The 10,520-nt window shown below is 45.8% G+C and overlaps 1 non-coding gene and 1 pseudogene across 1 annotated transcript; one reads left to right on the top strand and one right to left on the bottom strand.

The window, feature by feature from the left end:
- Positions 1–1,980: 1,980 nt before the first annotated feature.
- LOC123170839 (dirigent protein 5-like) lies at positions 1,981–2,817 on the bottom strand (annotated as a pseudogene).
- A 1,083-nt stretch (positions 2,818–3,900) lies between these two features.
- TRNAP-UGG (transfer RNA proline (anticodon UGG)) lies at positions 3,901–3,972 on the top strand. Its single transcript has one exon. It is a non-coding gene; the product is annotated as a tRNA-Pro (tRNA).
- Positions 3,973–10,520: the final 6,548 nt, after the last annotated feature.

The raw sequence follows: 10,520 nt of genomic DNA, 5'->3' as shown, positions 1-10,520 counted from the left end.
GAAGAAGGGGAACAAGCCTAGCGCCTCAGATATGCTTCATTTGGAAGATACCTCCGAGTCAGAGGTAGCTCTTGACTCTTTAGGCTCCTTTTTTAACCATCTTATTGACAATGATTATCATCAAGAGGATACATGAGCGAGTCATGTAGCGATTGAAGAGGTAACTATAATTTCCTCCGACTCCGAGCCTTTGCCGAGACAGAAAGTCCGAAGAGTAACCCGGAAAGTAAGATTTTCACATCCTTTAGCTTACCAAGATCCTCAATTTCTTTTGAAGCGACAGATTCATGAGAGCCGGAGGCAGACCCGGACCAGTAAAGATGCGGAACTCTCCTCCGGCTTACCCGATGTAACAAGGAAACGCCGGACTGAGGTCATCTCCGATTTACATTCTTTTTACCCTTTGGCGGGTTTCACTCGTCAACCACTCAATTCTTCTGACTCAAACTATCAGGGAACTTCACCTTCCTCCGGCGAATCAATGCAGTCCAGTATGCCGGCTTTCAAAACCGCTCCAGGGTAACGATAATCTGTTTATCTTGCGCTTATCTTACCCATGTTTTTTGCACTAACCTTTTGATTTTTACACAGCGTACAAGTAAAGCCCAGCAAGAGGGCGAAGAAGAACAAGCCGGCCAAAGAGCCGATCTTGAATGAACCGGAGCTCAGAACGGTTGCTCCTGACACCTCCGCTCATGAGCAGCCGCCTGAACCAACCCATGATATTCCAACGCCTACTGTTGACCCGCCTGTCGAGCAAGCCATTGACGGTTCTGAAAATCCGGAGATCCCTAGCCCGGCCAAGACGGATGACCTGGATGTCGAAATCATCAAAACTGACATTGTTGAGCCGGGGAGACCCACCGTGCTGGCCAAGTGCTCCGCCAAAGAATAACTTCTGGAACGCCGCAAAGCTAAGCTGGATGTCACTGATTATAGTCATCTGAGTATTGGAGAAATCGTCTCTGGTTATATAAATCAAGTGCACAACAGCCGTGACATGGAAATTGACATGGTGAAACAGATACACCAAAAATCTGAGGTATAACTCTTGTTGCTATACTTTATTTATCCTTACTATACCAGCCCCCAAGTCTATTGCTTATGATGAAATATGTTGTAGACTTAAGATCAGCTTAGTAATATCTGTAAGAAGCCCGGCTTATCCTGTAGCCCCCAAGGGCCGGCTAAAACAACATGTTTGAACCGGTCCTTATCACGTTTAAATCAAGAAGTACTTGGAACAACAATATGCATTAGCCCTCAAGTGCCAAGTACCTTTGCCTGCAAAGTGCTTGGGACTTACTTCCATGAACCGCCACTGTACACAGAGTTCTTCAGCATACATTAGCCCCCAAGTGCCAAGTATCTTTGCTTGCAAAGTGCTTGGGACTTCATGTTGCATTATGATAACCCTGATTGTAACCCGGCATTTGTACAGGCCACCATTAATCAATTTGAATCGGAAATATCTGACTTGAAGAATCGCCTAGAAGCACAGGAGATTGAAACCCAAAAAGCCAACTCCAAGTTTGAATTCAGTGTATCTGAACAAGAGAAACTGAAAAAGGACTTTGAAGCAGAGAAGAAAGCCTGGGCTGATGAAAAGATCGCCTTGATCAACCGGGCTGAGAAGGCTGAGGCGGCTCTTTCAGAAACAACCGCCAAATTAACCGGCTTAAAACGCCATGTATCTCAGATGGTCTCAGCAATCTTTGGTAAGTTATTCTGCAAGTGTTAAATATTTGAATCTTTTCTAACAAGTCTATCAATTGTCATTAACTTACCTGACTTTGCAATGCAGACCCCAGGAGTTCCAATCTTGACCAAAGCATGCTGGTAAAATTGAAGGCGGTTTACACACTGGTAGAACAACTCTACGCCGGGTCACAGCGTGGCTTAGCCGTCGTGGCCCTGTCGAATGAAGTTCCACCCTCCTGTCAGATGTACTCAAGCGGCTTGCCGTGCTACCTCGGCGGTTCAAAGAATTAAGGCGGTCTTCTGCGAGAGCCGGAGCCATAGCTGTATTACAGGTTGTGGAGTCGTGTAGCGTACACGGATATTAAGTTCTTTAATACCATCTTCCCAAGTAGAGGCAGGATGATTTGTGAAACTTATTATACCCTGTGCCATAATGAACTGACCAGTCCCACCGACAATGGACCACTGGCCACTTTCCAAACCCTCTGTTATGCCAATCACCTGAAGGGTAGACCCTGCAAACCTGTTTCGTGTGCAAAATAGCAAGTTCTGCCAGCAGGTTAGAAGTACATGCAGCTTTGAACAAATGCACAAGTATTAATATGTGTATGTACACCAGTAACTTGTGTAAAATCCATAGCTACAAATATAATAGAGGCAAGCACATAACTTCAATGTCGCGGGCGAAAGAACTCACGAAACACATATTGAGATATTCAAAAATGGTGAAATAGAGAACATATTACCTTCCTTGCTCAAACTCTATGCTATGAGTCATGTACCATCTATTATCCTTGGTTAAACCAGCCTGGACATGCACGCCTTGTGCACGTGCAACAACGGTATCTTTGGAATTTGTTGTCTCGGTAAGAGTCCAGTCATGGACTATCGTTGTCCCAAACCCAAAAGGAAAACTTGTTTGTACCAAGGTTTCCTCATTGCGATTTGGCTGGTTTGGTCCGTCGACGAATTGGTGCAAGAACAAGTGCAAGTTAACCTCGGTCAAGGGATCTGACACCCCTGAAGAGGTACAGTTCCATTGTAGGGGATAGAAACGGCCTGGATTTGAGGTAGCACTATGAGTAGACAAACAAAGGTGACGAATGGACCAGCCATGGTCATAATTGTTTGCAAGAAGGGGAAACGAGAACTCAGTGAGCTAGTGGTGGGAAGTTGCGTCTCCCTGTGTTTTGTGAGAGAATAAATGGAGTGCACAAATTTTTTTGAAGTTAACGGAGTGCACAATTTGATTGTACATAGCTGTTCTAAAATCGAAGAATAAATCTAGAGACAGGGCACGGTGATGGTTTATTAATAAATTGGTTGCATCATCAAAATTAAATTCCTATGGACTAAATAATAACAAATCAAACAAACTCTATTGATTTTTAAAAAAGTTTAACTCATAAAGGTAGGAGCTTGGAGGTGTCTCTGTCTCAAGCTATGTACAATGGTGCTTTTCTCATTGTAGAATGTAAGACCTCTACATATTTCAATATTTATAAGCCTGATCAAGAAGTGCTCATTAATAAGACGCGAGTTACACGGTAGAACAAAATTAATACTGCTGGATTCCAATTTTTATTAAGTGAAACCACATTGTATTGCATAATTCACAGTACTATTTTATTGGTCTAATTGTTAATCAAAATCAAACTAAAAATATTGAGATACATGGAAGTCTCACATTCTACGGTGGATGAAATAACAATTCATCCGATCCCATTTTGTCAAATTGTCGTATTAACGGTTGTTCATGGGCGTGAACGACACGACTGTCTTGATTGTTCACACTGAAAACACCGGATTTATCATTCAGCTGGCCTAAGTAAATGGTATGCCAGCACTAGTATTGTATTCACTGCGATGCTAGCGATGGTCGGACTCTAGCTTTTGCATACTCACTTGACGAAATATACCAGATTTTTCTTTTGCGGGAAGAAATATACCAGATTTAGATCGTCAAAACTTATCTTATATATCATCCGCAAAAAAAAACTTATCTTATATATATGAGTTATGTTCAGCACCGACACGCTAATTCCAATTTTGTTTAACCCTCTCTTACTGGGTGAGGAAACCCAATCTGCTCCCCACATGACATTTCTTTTTCCTTCGGTGAAGCTTGCCTCAAGCTAGCTTAACCAGGAACTGTTGCTAAAGAATTAGTAGGATATATTGTAATTAAATAACAACTAAGGGCGTTTGGTCTAGTGGTATGATTCTCGCTTTGGGTGCGAGAGGTCGCGAGTTCGATTCTCGCAACGCCCCTTTTTTTCCTGCTTCTCAAATTTGGAGGCTGGAGCTAACTGTAAATCCAATATACGTCCTCAAACTTTCTCCGGATCTGAAAAAAATCACATTGTATGCACTCTTGTTCTTCTCCTCTCTTTATTGATCAAAGTTTCTTCTGAACTGAAACAAATCATCTATACGTATTTTAGTTATAGATGTATTCATCTTATTCATTTATGTGATAAATAATTTGAGACGGAGGGATGTATGCACTCTTGTTCTTCTCCTCTCTTTATTGATCAAAGTTTCTTCTGAACTGAAACAAATCATCTATACGTATTTTAGTTATAGATGTATTCATCTTATTCATTTATGTGATAAATAATTTGAGACGGAGGGAGTATAGTATAAGGTCTTACATAATAATTGGGTATATAAAAAAAATCATACCTACTCTCTCTGTTCCTAAATATAAGTCTTTTTAGAGATTTCAATATGGACTATATACGGAGAAAATGAGTGAATCTACACTCTAAACTATGTCTATATACATTTGTATGTAGTTCATATTGAAATCTTTAAAAAAACTTATATTTAAAAACGATGGGAGTATAATGCATGGAAGCCGTGAGATGGTGAGGACACCTGAATGACGCCGATCAATCGGACGGTCCCGTTTTCGATCGAGGAGCGGCATAAGGATTACCGCCGAAACGCATATTGATCCTGCTGTTTTGTGATCGACGAACGAGAAAAGAACCAGCAGCGATCGCGTGCGCGTGGGATCGAGACTCTAGAGCAGCGGCCTCCCGGGGCAATTGCTAAGAGCATCTCCAACATGCGTGCAACGCGCCACGCGTAAAAAAACATTTACATTGTCATTTACAGGAGTTTTTGCGTGCCGTAAAGTGCTGGCTCCAGCGGCCGCCGCAAAATAAAGCGCGCACGAGCCGTTTCAGCAGACGCGCTATATTTGCTTTTTTTTACTACGACTCGATACACATATAGGTATAGATAGATAAAAACAAATAGATAGATAAATTAAACGATAAAATAGTACATAGATAAATTCAACGATAAAAAAACGATATATAGTGCGTAGATAGTTCATAGCTTCCTTCTACGATACATAAAACGATAGATAAAAAAACTACTCGTCGTCCTTGTTCGACTCGGACTCCACCTCGGTGATGTCCTCATCCGATGTCACAATGAAGGCGTCAGGGTACCGATCATCTTCGAAGTCCCAGGACAACGCTGCTCCTAACTCGATGTTGAACTCACGGCCGCCTTCCGCGTACGCCGGTCCTCGCGATAGGCAGCTCGCTCCGCCCTCCTCTCCTCCCTCCTTTCCGTGAAGAACTGCTGCTCGTTGGTGACGTCCTGCGGGAAGCGTTGGCGCCACAACGCCATGGCTTCCTCGTCCATCTCGGCGAGGCTGAGACGGCGCTCCTGCCTCCAGTTCTCGCGATGATCCTCGCCGGCGAGAAGCCGCGGGGGAGGCGCCAGCTCCTGCGCCATCTCCCGCGTTGGCACCTCCGGGAAGTTCATGTCCAGGCAGGCCCGCCGGAGGCGCCACGCCGCCCTGTCGTACGCGCGGGCGGCCTCGTGGGCGGTCTCGAAGGTGCCGAGGCCGAGGCGCACGTCGCCGGACCGAATCTCGGCCGAGAGGGCGCCGGACAGGCACGGGCTTACGTTGCGGTAGCCCGAAGCTCCCCGACGGCGCGGCGGCATGGTGGCGCGTCGGCGGCGAGGCGAGAAAGCGGCAGAGGAAGCGATGAGAGAGCGACTGAGGGTGCGTGTGCGAGGTGGAGAGCGATGGGAGGGCGTGTGGCGGGCGCTGCATTTTATAGGCGTGCCGGAAACGGCGTGCCAAATCTAGCGTGCGGCTGGTCACTTTCTTCCGCGCACGCAATCGTTTTCCGCGCGCCTGAGTTTTCCGCCTCTGCTGGAGCGCGCGAAACCGTCCCAGGCATGTTAAAATCACCTTTTACCGCGCGTATTTTTTGCAGCCACTGTTGAAGATGCTCTAAACAGCGCTTCGTTTTAGGTGTTCATGCAAACTGTCGCACACCCGCTCTTCCACGCCGGCCGGTTCATCTGTTTCTTTTCCTTTTTTTTAACGCGCAAAAAATCTACAAGGGTGAGCGCGATTCGAACCATGAGCGCAAAAAAATTAAGTTGTACGCAAACTGCGCTAACCAACTGAGCCACCGCATTAGATTTGTATTTGTTAGAATAAATTCGAGGCATACCGTTGATCATCAGAGGATTAAGCAATCACACGAGCACGACACCGAGATTTCTTAACGAGGTTCATCGATATGGCTACATCCCCGGGGCCTGACTATGGGCGCTCCTCCCCATGACACCGCTACAATACCGCACCCGATCGTCCTGGACACCGGCACATGCCGCCGGCCTCACCCCTGCGTTCCGGTGCTATTATGTTGGCATAGGTTACATCGTGTGTCTACCCCCGCTATATATGAGAGGCCTAGGATACAAGTGTACTATTTGGACACGACTCCGTATCCTATCTAAACAAAATACAACTACAAGTCCAACTATAACCTACCTTGTACACAATATTCGACACAACTCTAACAAACTCCACCTTGCCGAATATTCTCCACCACCCTGAATTCGTCAATGCGTCAAACTTCCATGTACATTGGACTTGAGTTTATCCCATGAGTATCGCTGCTACTCCAAAGACTCCATGTGACTCCACCTGCAACTTGTAGTCCCTTCTTTTCTTGACCACAATCAACACTTGAGCAAAATTAAGTTTCTTGTTACTCTAGTTTGTGCTCCCAACTTCCAGAGTATCCGTCAACGCCATCACACACCGATCACTGACCCGCGTGAAAGTGAACAACTCACATATTGGGTGTCACACATAAGAGTTACCTGAACTCAGCATCATCGATCGCTCTTCCTTGACCGCCCTGTCTGAAACTTGAAGGAATTTCACCATTGCTTGTAGTCATCCCGAGTCAAATTCGCAGTTGTCTCACCACATGTATGACCACCAGAGCCCTGGTCCGTCTCCATGCCCCGTGCATAACCGCACGCCACGCCGCTATTACCGCGTCAAGCCTCCGCTGTCCCGGTCAAGTCTCAAGGGTCGCAAAACCACACCACTCAACCCCCACTGCAGAGTACCACCGATCATCACCTACCGATGACGAGTTTCACGTTTCCATCAGACCATTGGGCTCCAGTCCGAACTACGTGTCACTCACTTTTTCCCGCTACAATGGGCTTCGACTCTCTGAGCTCTTACGCCGTAGCCCCTCAATCAGCACTGAGTGAAGTCTTCCGTCAGACCTCAGCTCCACCTTCAACATGACTCCATGGTAGATAATCAGTCCACCCTCGCGCCCCGTCGACTTCAAGCTCCGTGTGTGCATCACCTTGAATCAACCCCGCGCCATAGTCTTGTCGAAGCCGCACAAGCCCTCGGGGCCTGCGCCACGTGTTTTCATGCCCCAAAAGTCGGTCACTATCAGCATCACGCTCATATGTCGTCGTCGCCGATCCCACCACCGTCTTCTGTACCAAACGACTAACGTCGATCCGTCAGACTGTCCAGTCCAACTCAGCCGAAGTAGTCCGGCTGCATGACACGCTCGAGGCTCCCAAATCGTCTTCCACGAATTTTCATCCATCACATGGTACTTCCATCTCAGCTGACATGACTTCCCGCAACACCTTCAAGCATTTCTATTGCGCCAATAAAGCATTCACCATTGTCTGCCATAATCCAAGGTTTTCAATTCCGTTGAACTTCTCCACTTCAAACCTGGTACCCGTTGACGCCATAATTCTTTGTAGACTGATCCTGCGAAAAAATTATCCAAGCTTCCAACATGATACTCAAGTACACGAACAGAAGCTCTGCGTACTAATATCTTCTGGTCTTCTCACGTGACGTGGTTCCCTTGGCACAAAATTTCAATGCTGGCTATTTGCCTTTGCCTTGCCAACGCCTATGCAAGTAGGACTCCTCATGGACACGTATGCTTGATGGTCTTTTTACTTCCCGATTCGACCTGCCTCCGTCCGTGTCACAAGGACTCGATCCTCTTTTGGTCCAAAACAAAGGCAAAAGACATAAATTTAACCTCAGAGCCGAACTATTTCACAAACTAAACTATGTTTGAAAGTATTTCACCTAGCTGACCCTAATGTGCAGCGCCTAACAGTAAGGCGCTACACTCTACTGTGCAGCGCCTAACACACAGGTGCCACATTGTGCAGCGCCTAGCTGTAAGGAGCTGCACTACACTGTCCAGCGCCTAGCTGTAAGGAGTTGCACAGTAGAGTGCATCGCCTTACTGTTGGGAGCTGCACAAAAGGGTCAGCAGTGTGAAATATTTTCAAAATCAGTTTAGTTTGTGAAATACTTTCACTTTAAGGTTAAATTTATCAATTCTGCCCCAAAACAAAACTCGTTTCGCTGCATCCTAATTCCAGCCGAGTCCAGCGCCCCTACGTGGACATGCATACGCCACGGGCCGCTGCCCGATCCCGTGAGCCTCCGCCTACACTGCCCGACGGGCCGCTAGCGAGCTAGCCGGCCATGCGAGCCGCTGCCACGCCCACGACTGCTACTGCGATCCGCCGCCATATGCAGTCCAAACTCGCCGAGATTGCGACGCTCCCACGATACGCCGCTTCGATCCAGCTCCATCCAATTGTTGTTTTCAATCTCGTCTGGAACCACGCCACACCGAGCTGCAAACTCAGACTCGATATTTCCTCCAGGTCAACAATCTACAGCCCCCGAACAATCTAGCTCATGATACCACTTGTCAGAATAAATCCGAGGCATACCGTCGATCATCAGAGGACCAAGCAATCACACGAGCACGACATCGAGATTTGTTAACGAGGTTCACCGATATGGCTACACCCCCGGGGCCTGACTATGGGCGCTCCTCCCCATGACACCACAATACCGCACCCGGTCGCCTTGGACACCGGCACATACCGCCGGCTTCACCCCTGCGTTCTGGTGCTATTATGTTGGCATAGGTTACATCGTGTGTCTACCCCCGCTATATATGAGAGGCCTAGGATACAAGTGTACTGTTTGGACACGACTCCATATCCTATCTAAACACAATACAACTACAAGTCCAACTGTAACCTACCTTGTACACAATATTCGACACAACTCTAACGGTATTCCCTTTCTTCTTTCTTCCTTATTTCTTCTTTCTTTTTTCTTTCCCCCTTTTTCTTGGAACGGTTTTGTTCGTTTTCCCTTTTTTCTTGGAACTTTGTTCCCGTTTTTAATCTTGTTTTTGCTAAATGCTAACTTTCTCTTCATATTTGTGATTTTTATTAAAATCAATGATTTTTTCAAATTTGATGAACCTTTTTTAAATTCAATGAACTTTTTTCAAAATGCATGAACTCTTTTCAAAATGGATGAACTTTATTACAATTTTGATTAACTTTTTTCAAATGCAATGAACTTTTTTTGAAATTCGATGATCAATTTTTAAAGTCAATGAACTTTTTCTAAAATTATATGAACTTTTTTCAATTTTGATGAACTTTTTTCAAAATGGATGGTTTTTTTTCAAATACGATGAACATGTTTTCAAATACGATGAACTTGTTTTCAAATTCGATGAACTTTTTTTAAAAGGCGATGAACTTTTTTTCAATTTTGATGAACTTTTTTCAGAATGGATGAACTTTATTTCAAATTTGATGAACGATTTTCAATGTCAATGAACTTTTTTTCCATAAAGTCATGAACTCTTTGCAGATTTACATTTTTTTTAACTATTATGAAGTTTTTCAAAAGTCAAAATACAACTGTCAGATGGTCAACCAGCCAACCAGGTTTTTTTGACAAAAAGAAGCAGCAGAAGCGAGCGAGCGAACTCCTAAAAAAAGAGCAACGAGCGAACAACTGTCCTCTCGTTCGAGCGTCTCGTGCGTTGATCGGTAGTTTTTTGCTGGGCCGGCCCACCAGTGTCCCCTTCGAGCGCTAGTATGCCAAAGCGGCGCTGAAAGCACCGGTTAGGAGCTCCCGCCTCGTGGCTGGCTCGCCCCATCGAGCCAACGGCCCAGCGGAACAACATTATTTTTTTGGAAAATATATATACTAGGCCTATAGAAATTTGGGGCCATGGAGGAGCGGAGGACCTCTGCCCCCCGCTGGCAGGAGCAATCTCGTTCGCGTTTCTATTTGGTTCAACGTCTTGGGGATGTGTGGCAGCGGCGATGTCCCTTAAAAGGAATAATGTCTTTCATATTTTATCCCCGTCCCGATGGTGCATCTAGTTTCGTCGGAGGGCGTGTGGAGGTGAGTCTCCATCGGATCTCACGAGATTCAGTCATTGCTGGTGTTCAGTGGATCTGTTTGGATCCGGTCTTCGTTCATCTTTGTTTGGGTGTCTATAGGTTTGTTCCTTCCGATCTATCACTTTCTTTATCGGCGATGATTCCTGCTCTGGTGCACTGGTCCAATGGGGCCTTAGCTCGATGACTTCCTGACTATCTACTACAAGAATGATTGTCCGGCTCCGACGAGGGACGAGGCGATGAGGGTGGCTCGC

The sequence above is a fragment of the Triticum aestivum genome, chromosome 7D, assembly GCF_018294505.1.
Source record: "Triticum aestivum cultivar Chinese Spring chromosome 7D, IWGSC CS RefSeq v2.1, whole genome shotgun sequence".
Lineage (NCBI taxonomy): Eukaryota > Viridiplantae > Streptophyta > Magnoliopsida > Poales > Poaceae > Triticum > Triticum aestivum.
The sequence above is the reverse complement of the archived record's forward strand: the minus strand, read 5'-3'. Positions and strand labels throughout refer to the sequence as shown.